Below are 16,217 nucleotides of genomic sequence, written 5' to 3'. Positions count from 1 at the left end.
ATAAACACTGACAAACCAGATGCAAGCACTGATAAAGAAGGCTCTCATAGTAACACTTTTTCAGGTGTATCAGAAGCAGGAAGCTTGCAAGGCAATCTGTGGTACTGTTAGATCAGGAAGGAGCAAAAGGAACACTCAGAGAGGACAAGACCATAGCAGAGAGATTGAATGAATTCTTTCCTTCGGTCTTTACGGAAGAAGATGGAAGAGATCTACCTATTCTGGAAATGGTTTTCAGGGGTGATGATGCGGAGAAACTGAAAGAAATCTCAGTGAACTTGGAAGATGTACTGAGACAGATTGACAAGACCGATGGTATACACCCCAGGGTATTGAAAGAACTCAAACATGAAATTGCTGATCTGCTGCTAGTGATCTGCAACCTGTCAATTGCACCCTCCTGTCACCCAAACAATCCCTGGCAGCCTACTGGCCCACGACCTCCCTCCCCCTCTTGCCCACAATTAAAAATTTCACTGGTAGTCCAGTGGCCTACCTCCTCCCTCACCCCCTGGACCTATACCCCATTCAGTGGCGTAGCTAGGTGGGGCGCAGGGGGAGCAGTCGCTCCCCTAAACAATCTTTCAAAAAAAAGGTGCCTAATCACCAAAGGCTCCTGCCGTCTCGTGCTGTATTAACATTTCCTCCCAGCCGCTACCTTTTGAGTCTGTGGCAGCCTGGAGGAACCACAAGCATCCCTTCCCTGCCCCTCACTGACTGGGTCACTCCCCGACTGCCTCCCCGACTGACATGGAACTTAAGTTGGCTGCAACAAAATGAAGCCGTTCGCTGATAGCCCTATGCGCGCTACCATGCCGCCTCTCTGCCAGTTTCCCTCCTCGCCTCCCCCCCCCCCCCCAGATGTAACTTCCTGTTTGGGAGGAGGGAGCGGAGGAAGGAAACTGGCAGAGGCAAGGCACCAGTGGCGCACATAGGACTATGGCCCCGCACGCGACTTCATTTTTGTTGCAGCCAAGTTGAGGAGGCAAGGCAATGACGTGAACAAGGAGGTCGAACTGAAAACATTGAAAGGCAAGCCACAGCTGTATCCGTCTTTTACCTTTTACTTCTATAGTCTCTCTCCTTTTCCTCCGCTCTGCGCAGCCGTTACACTCGAAGCAAGCAAATCTAGGAGGAGCTGCTCTATTTACGTTGTTGATTTTAATCATTGGCAGCATTTTTATTTGATCATTGTTTCATTATTGCTACTAAGTATTACATATTAAGGGCATTTGCTTTAAACTTGTGTTTAAATTTGTTTATTTAGTCCTTGTATGCATATGGTTTTGCTTTTTAAATCCAAAGGTGAATGAATCCTAAGGGTGGTTGAACAATTAGGTATAAACTGTTGTTTCTGACTTTACTTGTTTTGGACTGCTTTGGGTCCTGCTGATCTGTACATCTGCTGTCTAGAATTTTGGAAGATGGAAATAAGAAAATAAAACGTTTGGGATGTACTCTGTAGAAGTTGTTTTGCAGTGTGTGTATGGATGCCTGTTCTGGTGTGTGCATGTGATATTTGAATACCTGTCTATACTTATGGCTATGATTTCTGAACAAGCAGCATCACTAAAGGACAGACTTTTCAATCCCAGTTGGTATATATGCTAATCTCACTTTGCCAAATGTTTCAGACATGTCTATGTACTTGCTCCCATGATATAACTGAATTCTGTGGTGATGGCACAAGGAAAGCAAGTTTGGTTCAGTGAAGACTAACCTGTTCCTTAGTTGGGCTGTAGTATTACCATAGTGAAAATGCGACCATACCATGCCTCTGTGGTTATGTTCCACTAATAAGTTAAACGATTAATTGACTTTCTTGAAAGGACTATATAAACTGGATACGTGACTAGGGATACAGACGTATACTTAATTTATTCAATATCACAATTCCTCATGTACAGCAATAAAACAACCTTTTAAGGTTGATAGTGTTTGCAATGAGCTCCTTTTATTACTGACCAAACAGAGAGAAGAGTTTCATTTTTGGCACAGTATATGTCATCACAGGAACAAAATATAAGAAAACCAATGGACTGCATTAGTGGCTTATAGCCTGGTTAGTTATGTTTAAACAGAAGAAATCTGCATGGAACAAAATATTTATTTTTATTTTGAGTTATAAAACCAGTTGTCCCTGAAACATGCATCAAAACAGAATAATCCATTTGTGTATCTACAGTGTAAACTTCTACAAAACAGATGAAGTTAAGATGTGATTCCATATGCCCCAATGAAAGGAGAGTTTAATGTAATTTTCTTCCATTTAAATTCAGTATATTCCATCTTTATAACACCAGCTCTGGAACTCTTTACCAGAGGATGTGGTAATAGCAGTTAGTGTAAAGACTGACTCATGGAACATGGAAAAAAAAAGACTGGGACAAGCCCAATTAGAAAATTAAATTCCCAGACAACAAAGGTAGAAAAGAAAAAAATATATATTTTTATGTATAAGGACTGAGATGTACCTGCTTTGTAAAATGTAATTTTTTTTATTTTTTTCTATTTGTATTTTGCAAAGTACAGGAGAAAATTCATTCTGTTTCTCTTTTACCAGTCTGGCTTTCTTGGGCAGAGTGGAGGTAGGAGGTCTCTATTTCAACTTTTGTATGTTTTTTTTTGTGGCTCCCTATTCTGTATTAGATGAGATGAGGGTCTGTCCATGTTCTGCATGTATGACTGAGATGAAGGATTCTGTTAGCATGTAGTGTCTATGTAGAAATGTGTAACAGTGCAGCTTGTTCCAGTTTCCCTACAGTAGGTATATTGGTGCTCTAGAGTCCAGTGTAATATATATAGCACTGTCTTTACATTGGTGGGTTAGAGCTGTTATGGTGTGGTAAGCTTGGTATTCTAGGACAGTGTTTCGTAAGTTGGACCTAGAGTACCCCTTTGCCAGTCAGGTTTTCAGGCTATCCACAATAAATATGCATGAAATTGATTTACATAAACTGCCTCCATTACATGCAGATTCATTGTGGATAGCCTGAAAACCTGAATGGCAAAGGGGTAATCCAGGACCACCTAGGGAAACACTGCTCTAGGGCCCAGTGTAATATTTGTAGCACCATGTTTTCATAGGTGGTTTAGGGCTATTATGGTGTTGTAAGTTTTCAGTATAGGTTTTGGGTGTCATTTTGCAGAGTTTTGTGTTATTTAACAAAGTGTCTGGCCCTATTTGAAAGTACGCTGTGGGGCAAGGGGCGCCTTTGGTGGCCCTTGTCACACAAAACAAAAATGCTCAAGGCTAGTGGTCTCCACATCCTGTAGAGCCCAAAGTGTCCAGCACTGGAAGAAGTGTATGTGCTTTTCCTGAGGTGATGGTCACAATTTTAATATTTTTACTTGTAGTTAAGAAGACAGGTTGCCTGCTCTGGCCAGTCCAAGGATCTCTTCTGCATCCTATCTCCTGATGTAACTTCCTGTTTCCTTGTAGGCAGGACGCAACAGAGACAGCCTGTATTAATCTTTACCCGCCACAGCCACTACACCTGATAAGCAAACATGTGGACAATGGGGAGCCGGTTGATATTGTATATCTGGATTTTCAGAAGGCGTTTGACAAAGTGCCGCACGAAAGACTCCTGAAGAAATTGCAGAGTCATGGAATCGGAGGTAGGGTATTATTATGGATTAAGAACTGGTTGAAAGATAGGAAGCAGAGAGTAGGATTGCGTGGCCAGTATTCTCAGTGGAGGAGGGTAGTTAGTGGGGTTCCGCAGGGGTCTGTGCTGGGTCCGTTGCTTTTTAATGTATTTATAAATGACCTAGAGATGGGAATAACTAGTGAGGTAATTAAATTCGCCGATGACACAAAATTATTCAGGGTCGTCAAGTCGCAGGAGGAATGTGAACGATTACAGGAGGACCTTGCGAGACTGGGAGAATGGGCGTGCAAGTGGCAGATGAAGTTCAATGTTGACAAGTGCAAAGTGATGCATGTGGGTAAGAGGAACCCGAATTATAGCTACGTCTTGCAAGGTTCCGCGTTAGGAGTTACGGATCAAGAAAGGGATCTGGGTGTCGTCGTCGATGATACGCTGAAACCTTCTGCTCAGTGTGCTGCTGCGGCTAGGAAAGCGAATAGAATGTTGGGTGTTATTAAGAAGGGTATGGAGTCCAGGTGTGCGGATGTTATAATGCCGTTGTATCGCTCCATGGTGCGACCGCACCTGGAGTATTGTGTTCAGTACTGGTCTCCGTATCTCAAAAAGATATAGTAGAATTGGAAAAGGTACAGCGAAGGGCGACGAAAATGATAGTGGGGATGGGACGACTTTCCTATGAAGAGAGGCTGAGAAGGCTAGGGCTTTTCAGCTTGGAGAAGAGACGGCTGAGGGGAGATATGATAGAAGTGTATAAATAATGAGTGGAATGGATCGGGTGGATGTGAAGCGACTGTTCACGCTATCCAAAAATACTAGGACTAGAGGGCATGAGTTGAAGCTACAGTGTGGTAAATTTAAAACGAATCGGAGAAAATTTTTCTTCACCCAACGTGTAATTAGACTCTGGAATTCATTGCCGGAGAACGTGGTACGGGCGGTTAGCTTGACGGAGTTTAAAAAGGGGTTAGATAGATTCCTAAAGGACAAGTCCATAGACCGCTATTAAATGGACTGGAAAAATTCCTCATTTTTAGGTATAACTTGTCTGGAATGTTTTTACGTTTGGGGAGCGTGCCAGGTGCCCTTGACCTGGATTGGCCACTGTCGGTGACAGGATGCTGGGCTAGATGGACCTTTGGTCTTTCCCAGTATGGCACTACTTATGTACTTATGTACTTATGTCTAGCTGACACCAACCGGCACCTATTTTATAAAAGTCTGCTCCCCCTGATGTCAAAACCTGGCTACGCCTCTGACCCCATTCCTTAAAAAAAAAAATTATACCTGGAACCCTGTTTACTAAGCCACGCTATAGGCTTGCTAATGTTTTTAGTGCATGCTAAAAATTAGCACGTTCTAACACTAGAGACACTCATAGGTATATCTAGCGTTAGCGTCTTAGTAAACAGGGCCCCTGGTGTCTAGTGGCACTGTCCTATCCCCGACCCTCCCCCAGCCCACCTGAGCCCACCCCACTGTACCTTAGAGGAGAGGTAGGACTAATGTCACAGGTGCCGCCAGTTGAAAAATGATAGCATCCTGCCCTGCATGGTGCATCCTGAGGGTGCACTAGGTGGGGCCTGGTAAGACCCTTATATTGCAGCAGGCCGCACCTAGTGCATCCCCAGGATTTGCCGCACAGAACAGGACACTACCATTTTTCAAGATCGTGGCACCAGAGGCAGGAGTCAGTGGGCATCACTTGTGCCTCTCCTCAAAGGTATGGTGGGGTGAGCTCAGGTGAGCTGGGGAAGGGGTTGGTGAGTGGGACGGTACCACTGGATACCAGGTATGTCATTTTTTTATTTAAGGAAAAAGGTTTGGGTCTGGGGGGAGGGAGGGAGGAGTTGGGCCACTAGACTACCAGGGAAATTTTTTGAACTCATGCAGGGGGGGGGGGGGTGTCAATGGGGAGGAGGCCGCTAAACCACCAGGGGAGCTGAGCCAACGCAGGTGTCTGGAGCAGGGTGATTGGGTTGGGGGACACCCATTCCTCTCAACCAACCCTTGTATGCTGCCCTAGACCCTGGTGTTATTTTTCCACTGGTGGTCACACAGAGAAAGATCTTTTAAAATTTTTGTATGTCATGGAATACAAAATGCACCGCATTTGCATTCATTTAAAAGGAATTACAGTAAGGGCTTCCACGCCTTTTCTGCATTGCTATCCCATGGTAAAACTGAGCTAAACACGTAGTAACCACACAGGAAGCTTTCTGCATCGGCCTCTGAGTTAGTAATCGGTTCAGTTACTCAAGATCATTTCTTTCAACTTGCGTCTCATTCTCTGGCAGTCTCAGTGTGTGGTATGAGTCTCCCTTTCCCATTATCAGCCAGGTTTCTCTATGGCTGTATCTGTTTGCTTATGCTTTGCTCTCTTGCTCAAGTTTGATAAATGTCTGTCTGGGGCCATGTCAGTTTGTTAGATTTTGGGAAATTTATCAGACCACCAGAGGAATTTCATGCCTTGGATACACTGGATCACAAGTAATATTAATGGACCTTGGCCTTGGAGGGATGACACTGGCTTTATTCACTTCATTTCTTGATGCATGAATTCAGTAAATGTTGCCCAGAATTAGATGTTGAGATGATCCGTGCTAAGCTAGTATTCTATAAATGGCACTCCACCAGCATTTATGCCTGCCAAAATCTGGTGTAAATGTTGGCGCCCAATTTATGGCAGTTGAATGCACAATTAATAGTATTCTATAACATCTGCCTAACTCCTAGGAACACTCCCTGATCCACCCATGCCCTTCCCATGGCCACACCCCTTTGAAGTTGCACGCTATGAAATTCAGATGCGCATTTTATAGAATAGCACCTGGGGCGCGTGTAACTCCAAATTGTTGACAATTAATATCAATTATTGATTGTTGATGCCTCATTAATTAATTTGCACACAGATCTGCCATTAGCACCCAAATTTGCACGTCCATCTTTGGGCGATGTTTATAGACTCCGGGGGACTAGTGGATTGAGTGGGAGGGTCAATACTCTAATGCCCATTTGCTGACTCGTCGAGTGCTTCAGGGTTCAGTATTGTCCATGTTCAACATTTACTAAACACCACTGACAAAAGTAATTGAGAAATATGGAATAGATCATCACATATTCACTGACATATCGCGTATGATCTCTGTTGAGTGAACAGTTGGCAGAGATTACCAACTTGAACTTAGCAGTATCAGTTTGGTTCTATGAACATAAGCTCATATTGATTACTGAAAAATGTGCAGAAAGAAAGACATAGACCACTCAGTGAGGGGAGGACTAACAGTGATCTGAGCCCACTGGGCAGTAAAGGTCATTGTGCCCCCCCGGCTGCTGCCCGCCGCCCCACAACCGCCGCAGATTCTGCCCCCCTACCGCACACTAGCATCCTACCTTGAAAGGCTCAGGTGGTGAAGTGGCTTCTTCATGGGCAGGAAAGAACCCCACTCTCCTGCCCACTACTGCTATTCTGCCCGGCACTGCCGTGTTTTCAAAATGGGTGCCGAGACTTCCCAGGGTGGTCTCACGGGTCTCAAGAGTCTCATGAGACTGCAACAGGGAGTCTTGGCAGCCATTTTTAAAACACAGCAGCGCTGGGCAGAATAGCAGCAGTGGGCAGGAAAGAGTGTTGTTCTTTCATGCTCGCAGAGGCCACTAGACCACCAGGGTCCTTTAAGGTGGTACCAGGGAGGGCCCACTGAGGCTTCAGGGGCTGTAGTGTGCGGCAGTGGGGGCAGTGGAGATCCTCTGGGCCCTTAGGCACTGCTCGGTTGCTTGAATGGTCAGGCCACCCCTTCACTTAGTAAACTGCCACGTTTCAGGATTATTACACCTGAAATATGTATGATCATATCAAATCCATCTTACATGAGTCGTATGCTAGATTTACATTTAATCTAGCTTAAAGGGGAAATGGGACTTGATATACCGCCTTTCTGAGGTTTTTGCAACTACATTCAAAGCAGTTTACATATATTCAGGTACTTATTTTGTACCAGGGGCAATGGAGGGTTAAGTGACTTGCCCAGAGTCACAAGGAGCTGCAGTGGGAATTGAACTCAGTTCTCCAGGATCAAAGTCCACTGCACTAACCACTAGGCTACTCCTCCACTCCAAATATAAGGAACTCCAAAATATTTGAAGCATCATCTACTTAGGTATGAGCCTCTTAGATCATCACAACCCCTTCTCTATCAGTGGCACACTTGACATCTACAAGACAGCTAGCATTTAGCTATTTTGGTACTGTGATCTGGCACTCAGTTTCCTTGGCCTTGGAGCTCTTAGAGTGAGCTAAATTATTTTTACTACAGGAAAAAAAATCATAAAGTCTGGCTTTGATGATGGAAATTGATTATTCAGTTGGCTTGAGGAAGGGCACAGATTTTTGTGGCCCATTAAACTGGCTTGATACTCCATGTGCTTTGAATCTGGAATTGTATAATCTTTTACACGTATTTGTGTGACCTAAATCCAAATAAAGTTACATATTTTATTGGTAGTTCAAGACAAGTTATATTCAGGTGTGCTAGCTACTTCCTTGTCCCCATACAGCTTTGTACCTGAAGCAATGGAGGATTAAGTGACTTGCTCCAGGGCACAAGAAGCATCAGTGGGATATGAATCCAGGCTTCCCAGGTTCACAGACGGCTGTTCTAACCGCTAGACTACTCCTACACTCCATGAGTATTACGTTGTATGTATGTTAATTGTGTACTCATTTTTAAAGGCTGTTGTAAATTTTATTGTAACCAGCTTTTGATGCCCCAAGCGAAAAGGCAGGAAATCAAATCTAAATAATAAACTCAGATGCTCTGAGCCCAGCTCTGTATGTGAATTCAGATGGATTTTTTTTTAATAGTGAGAGATTTGTTTATCCACATTGAATACAGGCTGGAACAGGGCACACTCCTTCTTGGTGGCCCACTCATTTACTACTACTACTACTTGACATTTCTAAAGCGCTACCAGGGTTACGCAGCGCTGTACAATTTAACATAGAAGGACAGTCCCTGCTCAAGGAGCTTACAATCTAAAAGACAGGTGTACAATCTAAAAACAAGTATAGAGTCCGTCTGATAGGAATACTATAATTCACAAAGGTTAGGTGCCAAAAGCAGCATTGAAGAGGTGAGTTTTAAGCAGAGATTTGAAAATGGGTAGGGAGGGGGCTTGGCGTAGGGGTTGAGGAAGATTGTTCCAGGCAAAGGGTGAGGCAAGGCAGAATGAGCGGAGCCTGGAGTTGGCAGTGGTGGAGAAGGGAACTGAGAGGAGGGATTTGTCCTGTGAGCGAAGGTTACGGGTGGGAACATAGGGGGAGATGAGGGAGGAGAGGTAGTGAGGAGCCGCAGACCGAGTGCATTTGTAGGTAAGGAGGAGAATCTTGAATTGTATGCGGTATCTGATCGGAAGCCAGTGAAGTGACTTGAGGAGAGGGGTGATGTGAGTATATCGGTTCTGGTGGAATATTAGACGTGCGGCAGCGTTCTGAACGGATTGAAGGGGGGATAGATGGCTAAGTGGGAGGCCGGTGAGGAGTAAGTTGCAGTAATCAAGGCGAGAGGTAATGAGAGCGTGGACGAGAGTTTGTGTGGTGTGCTCAGATAGGAAAGGGTGAATTTTGCTGATGTTGAAGAGGAAGAAGCGACAGGTCTTGGCAGTCTGCTGGATATGCGCAGAGAAGGAGAGGGAGGAGTCGAAGATGACTCCGAGGTTGCGTGCAGATGGGACGGGGAGGATGAGGGTGTTATCAACTGAGATGGAGAGTGGAGGAAGAGGAGAGCTGGGTTTAGGTGGAAAGACGAGGAGCTCGGTTTTGGACATGTTCAGCTTCAGGTGGCGGTTGGACATCCAGGCAGCAATGTCGGATAAGCAGGCCGATACCTTGGCCTGGGTCTCCACGGTGATGTCTGGTGTGGAGAGATATAGCTGGGTGTCATCAGCTTAAAGATGATACTGAAAACCATGAGATGAGATCAGTGAGCCTAGGGAGGAGGTGTAGATTGAGAAGAGAAGGGGTCCAAGGACAGAACCCTGGGGAACTCCAACAGATAGTGGGATGGGAGTGGAGGAAGATCCATGAGAGTGTACTCTGAAGGTGCGGTGGGAGACATAAGAGGAGAACCAGGAGAGTACAGAGCCCTGGAACCCAAAAGAAGACAATGTGGCAAGAAGTAGATCATGATTGACAGTGTCAAACCGCAGCGGCCAGATCGAGGAGGATGAGGATGGAATAGTGGCCTCTGGATTTGGCGAGGAGCAGGTCATTGCAGACTTTAGAGAGTGCTGTCTCTGTCGAGTGTAGAGGGCGAAAGCCGGATTGAAGTGGATCTAGGATGGCATGAGAGGAGAGAAAATCAAGGCAGCGACTGTGAACGGCGCGTTCAAGTATTTTGAAGAGGAAGGGGAGGAGAGAGATGGGGCGGTAATTGGAGGGGCAGGTAGGGTCAAGTGATGGTTTTTTTTAGGAGAGGTGTGACTACGGCGTGCTTGAAAGTGTCAGGGACAGTTGCAGTGGAGAGAGAAAGGTTAAGGATGTGACAGATGGAGGGGGTGACAGTATGGGAGATGGTGTTAAGTAGGTTGGTGGGGATGGGATCGGAGGAACAGGTGGTGCATTTCGAGGAGGAAAGAAGGCGGGAGGTTTCATCCTCGGTGATCTCAGGAAAGGAGGAGAAAGAGGCAATGGTTGGTTGGTTGTTGGATAGGGCTACAGGCTGAGGAGGAGGTGGCTTGGTAGTGAACTCAAGGTTGATTTTTTGTACCTTGTCGTGGAAGTAGTCAGCTAGTGATTGAGGGGGGAGTTGGAGCGGGGGGCACTTTGAGGAGGGAGTTAAGGGTGGTGAAGAGACGACGAGGGTTGGAGCTGAGAGAATTGGTCAATTGGGTGTAATAGTCCTGTTTTGCAAGGAATAGGGAGGAATGGAAAGAGGATAGCATGAATTTGTAGTGAAGGAAATCTGAATGGGTACGAGATTTCCTCCAAAGGCGTTCAGCGGATCGGGTGCAGGAGCGAAGGTAGCGGATGCAAGGGGTCAGCCAAGGCTGGGGACTAGAACGCTTCGTGGGACGGGAGATGGATGGAGCGAGGGTGTCCAAAGCAGAGGAGAGAGCGGCATTGTAGGCGGAGACCGCTTTGTCTGCCGTCTCGGAGGACATGATGGCGGGGAGGAGGTTATTTATTTATGCCACTGCCAACTCTTTCTTCCAACCATAGAGACTCCTGCTGCTGGTAGCCATTCTTTGGGCTGCAGCAATTGCTCTGCCTCTGCTTCAGGTCCATCTGGTTGTGCTGCTGCTGCTGCTACTACAGGCTCTAGCTCTGCAAGGGTTAGAGGAAGAGGAGGTAATGTTTATGTTTCGCTCTCCAGAGTGCCAGAGAAGCAATGCCTAGCTCTGAGCTATGCCAGTTTTATTTGCATCAGGCTCCAGCATGGTTCTAACTTCCTGATGACCTGATGAAAAGAGGATAATTCTGAAAAGTTAGTAATGGATGTATTAATTTAGTTCAATAAAAGGATTTTACTCAAAAGCAATTATTTATCCTCAGTTGAAGAAACCTTCACTGGACCCTCTAGTCTGATTTATTTATTTGTTACATTTGTATCCCACATTTTCCCACCTATTTGCAGGCTCAATGTGGCTTACATAGTACCATAAAGGCATTCGCCAAGTCCGGTAGAGAAATAAATACGTGGTGATGTTGTGGTCGATTAAGGTTCAAGCACAATCTTATGGATGTCGCCCTCTTTTTAGCCTTCCTTATTTAGAGAAGATTCTGGAGGGGATGGTTCTTTCCCAGTTCAGGACATTGTGCCGCATTCTATATATCGCGCCTAGCTTTCTGTTCTGAAATCCAAGTGTATTCTATAATAATGCGTGTAACTTAATTGGCTTAACAAGCCAATCAGAGTTTTTAACAGCATTTAACAAGCAATAATGAGCACTAATTGGCAATAATTAGAATTTCCACACATAACTCGCTAAGCGTATTCTGTAGCGCACGAATTCTAATGCGTAGAGCCAAAAAGGTGGTTATGGGTGGGGAAATGGGTGTTTTGTGAGCATTCCAAAATTTACGTGTACTATTATAGAATATGCCCCTTTGTTATTTACGCCACATTTTCCTTGGTGCAAATGGATGCGCGTAGTTCTAGGTGCTGGGATATCGCCTAATTGTATTCTATATACCATGCCTAAATCTAGGTGCCACTTATAGAATACACTTAAGCAGAAATTTATTCTGCGTGGATTTTTTAGGTGCCGTATATAGAATTTAGCGGTGATCCCTCATTACTGGATCCTTACCAGAGTGGTTTCTGGAAGGGTTCTGGAACAGAGGCACTGTTCAGGAGCATTACAAGTTGGGAACACAACCTGTGCAGCATGCCCTCAAGGGCTCCCGCTCCGTCCAATATGTAGCAGGCAAACAAGGGAAGCCAATGGACAGGAGTTTTGGCATTCCTGCCTACCTTGTGCCCTATGCGGCCACACTGGCTGCACATACTGTGATGATCCCAGGCCATCCTGGTCCCAGATCCTCAATTTTCTGGGCATCCTAGACTACTTCGGGATTGGAGGAAACGTACTAAGATGGTTTAATGGCTTCTTAACAGCAAGAACCTATCAAGTGATTTCAAACTCAAAAACGTCAACACCATGGAAACCTGAATGTGGAGTACCACAAGGATCACCGCTTTCACCAACCCTTTTTAACTTAATGATGACACCTTTAGATAAATCACTATCCAGCCAAGGACTCAACCCGTACATTTATGCTGACGATGTCACGATATACATCCCGTTCAAACAAGACATAACCGAAATCAGAAATGAAATCACACACAGCCTCCAAATAATGAACTCATGGGCGGACGCATTCCAACTAAAGCTAAACGCAGAAAAAACACAATGTCTCATCCTGTCCTCACAATACAACACAAACAAACCCAATACCATAAACACCCCAGACTACACACTTCCGGTCTCAGATAGCCTGAAAATCCTGGGAGTCACAATTGACCAAAATCTCACACTTAAAGACCATGCGAAAAATACAGCAAAGAAAATGTTCTACTTAATGTGGAAACTTAAAAGAATCAAACCTTTCTTCCGAAGGCAGCCTAGAACAATCAATGGTGCTAAGTCATCTAGACTACTGCAACGCCATTTATGCCGGATGTAAAGAACAAATCATTAAGAAGCTTCAAACCGCTCAAAACACAGCAGCCAGACTCATATTTGGGAAAGCAAAATACGAAAGCGCCAAACCCCTAAGAGAAAAACTACACTGGCTCCCATTAAAAGAACGAATTGAGTTCAAAGTTTGCACCCTGGTCCACAAAATCGTCTACGGGGAAGCCCCAACCTACATGTCAGACCTTATAGACTTGCCTACTAGAAACGCAAAAAGATCATTACGCACATTCCTCAATCTCCACTATCCTAACTGTAAAGGGCTAAAATATAAATCCACATACGCGACCAGTTTCTCATACATCTGCACGCAGCTATGGAACGCACTACTGAAGACCATAAAAGCAACACAAGACCTAACCATCTTCCGAAAGCTACTGAAAACAGATCTTTTCAAGAAGGCATACCATAAACATCCATCTTAAATACTAAATAATGACATTGTACATTATACACAATCTATACAAATCTGACCTTTTATCGCATGACTGCTTAAACTCTTTCTATTATTGATCAAGCACTACCACTTTAAACCTTATGTTGAATAGGGTCTCTCTAGAGCCGATGACCTAATGTATGTTACAATCCAATTTATTACTCAGGAACCTTCATGCAATACCATAATGCAATCTTCCTTACCATGTATGTATGCACATGGTATATATTCCATAATGTGTTCCATATATATCATGTTCCATGTATGTTACCATGTATGTATGCACCTAAACGCAATACCATTTGTAATTCTGTTACCTGGAAATGGCAACCGCCATTACGGCAAATGTAAGCCACATTGAGCCTGCAAATTGGTGGGAAAATGTGGGATACAAATGCTACAAATAAATAAATAGTGCCCTCTATAGGCCACAGAGACAACCCTTCCAAGGTTTTATTAAGCAGTCACCACTTAAGCAGTGCCTTAATACAAAGTCTATACGATGAACTGCAGTCTCCCTTTTCCAGTACTGCCCAGCCTTAGCAGACCTTCCTTATTATGCACCTCTGCTTCATATTTCAGGGCAACCGTTTGCACCAGCAGGTGCACCCTTAAGCTTTCTCTCTCTTATCGCTTCCCTTCTAGCATCTGAATAAGAGAGCAAATCTCCCCAAATTAGAACCAAAGCTTCCTACAAATCCAATTCACAGGTACCTTCCTGCATACCTCTTTCTTCCTGAACTGGTTTTCACCCTTTCACCCATGTGCTTTTAAATACCTTAAACTCCGCTGACATGGCAGCCTGTTGGAGACAAACCTCTTCTCCTTCCTCAGTTGCCTATTGTGGAGACCTAACAACTCCCCAGGCTCATCATCAATCTGTACCTAGGAAAACAAGCAAGGAGAGGGAACCTTGCTACAGTGGCTAATCACACACGCTTATGGGAAAATCCTTCGTCCTTTCCCCATAGGCTGTCTCTTCTAAAGGACAAAACCTTCTTTTAAATTCCTGTCATAGCATGAGACAGGTTAGTAATCAAGCACCTGGGAGCTTGCTAATTCGCCCTCCTCCCAGATTCCTTAAGCACTTGCTCTTTCCCAACTCCAGCCCTGTTGCCTGCTGGGAAATGTAGTCAAAACCCCTTTTAAAAGGGACAAAGCTTAAAAGTGCCTGAACTTGAACAGAGGACTTTCCCTGTTTTTCTGGCTGCATCCACAGTGGCCTTTAAGCTACATACCACAATCTATATATATTAGGGCTGTTCATCGATAAAAATCTTTAACCGCACGATTATTCGCAATCAAAAGTTTTAATGTCCCACTCACATTTTTCACCTGTATAGTGCAAAATACAGACTGCAGATGTCAATTCTCAAAACTGGCATATTGTACTTTGTTGTCTGGTGATTTTATTTTTCTAATCATCTTATTCTGTGTCTCTGGTTCTGTTCCTCTGTCTGTGCTCTGAACTCTATTTTCAGGATCTCCTCTCTCCTCACTATTTCTTTTCCTCCTCCTCTCTTCTTCACTTCTTCCCCTATGACATCTGTCACATTCAATTTTCCATTAAATGAATAGGCTGAAGCTTAGAAAGTTCTTTCTTGCTGTTGCTAAGTGACAAACTGCTTGGGACATGGTGAGTAGAGAATGACATGGGGATGGGGACCCGCAGTAGCTGCGGGGATGGGGGCGAGGACAGATCCCACCGGGACGGGGTGGGGATGGGGACAGAGCCCATGAGGACGGGGACAAACTTTGTCCCTGTGTCACTTTCTACTTTGAAGCCCGTTAATGAACTGAACTGTTATTTATGTTTGATGCAGACCATAATATTTTTATTTTTTGGAAAAACAAGCAAACTTGCTGGCCACAGCTAGCAAAATTTGCATGGGGTATCCTGTACATCCTGCTACCAGCACATCTTCTAAGAAGACATCTTCTATTGCAGGAGAGACTGTGGAAGACAGGAGAGCTAGACTGAATCCTGAGATTGTTGATGACTTCTTATTGATCCACAGATTAAAAACTCATAACAGTGCTTCATAGGATACATTTCTCCCCTCTAGGGCATACAGAACCAGGGGCGTAGCTACGTGGGGGCATGGGCCCCCACAGATTAAGCCCTGGCTCCTTCTACATTTGACCCCCCCCAGCTGCCAAACCCCCAGCGCCGCTGACCCCCCACCATGCCAGGTACCTTGTTTGCTGGCGGGGGTCCCCAACCCCGCCAGCCGAAGAGTCTTCTTCAGCGCCGGTCGACTCCGGCGCCTTCACTGTGTGATGATCTGTTTCTGATGCCTTACGTCCTGCATGCACATCCTGCATGGGGCTACATACAGGACGTGCATGGTGCAGGATGTCAGGAGTTCAAAACAGATCATCACACAGCAAAGGCACCAGAGTCGATCGGCGCTGAAGAAGAAGACTCTTCGGCTGGAGGGGGTTGGGGACCCCTGCAAGCAAACAAGGTACCTGGCGGCGGTGGCGACGGGGGAGGGTTTTGGCGGCAGCGGGGAGGGCAGTGGCTGGGGGAGGCAGCTAAACAGTGCCCCCCCCCCACCTCGGGCTCTGGACCCCCCTCCCGCTGAGGTCCGGCTACGCCCCTGTACAGAACAGGTTGTACTTTGTACCCCTGGACAATTTAACAGGGTGGATTAGGATTCCTTGGGGTAGTAGAAGTCAGCTATTGTTGGGGTTGGAAGGGTAGAGGGTGGTGGTGGTGTTGGGAGGGTTATTATAGCTGCTAGTTGTTGTTATTGTTTTCTATTTGTAATTTATACACAACAGTTGCACAGCATCTTGTTCCTTTTTTACTTTAATAAAAAGATTTAAATATAAAATCATAAGTGTTCAAGGCTTCTGCAGATGAGAATAGAGCCCACAGAGATGGGGGCGGGGACAGGAACAGAACCTGTGGGGACAGGGCGGGGATGGAAACAGGACCTGCGGGGTCGGGGCGAGGACAGAGACAGGGC

At 45.2% G+C, this 16,217-nt stretch overlaps 1 protein-coding gene across 1 annotated transcript in view; it reads left to right on the top strand.

The window, feature by feature from the left end:
• CPA6 (carboxypeptidase A6) overlaps positions 1-16,217 on the top strand; it is a 183,491-nt gene that overhangs the window by 61,435 nt on the left and 105,839 nt on the right.

The sequence above is a fragment of the Microcaecilia unicolor genome, chromosome 1 (genome assembly GCF_901765095.1).
Source record: "Microcaecilia unicolor chromosome 1, aMicUni1.1, whole genome shotgun sequence".
Taxonomy (NCBI): Eukaryota; Metazoa; Chordata; class Amphibia; order Gymnophiona; family Siphonopidae; genus Microcaecilia; species Microcaecilia unicolor.
This window is presented reverse-complemented; position numbering and strand designations above follow the sequence as displayed.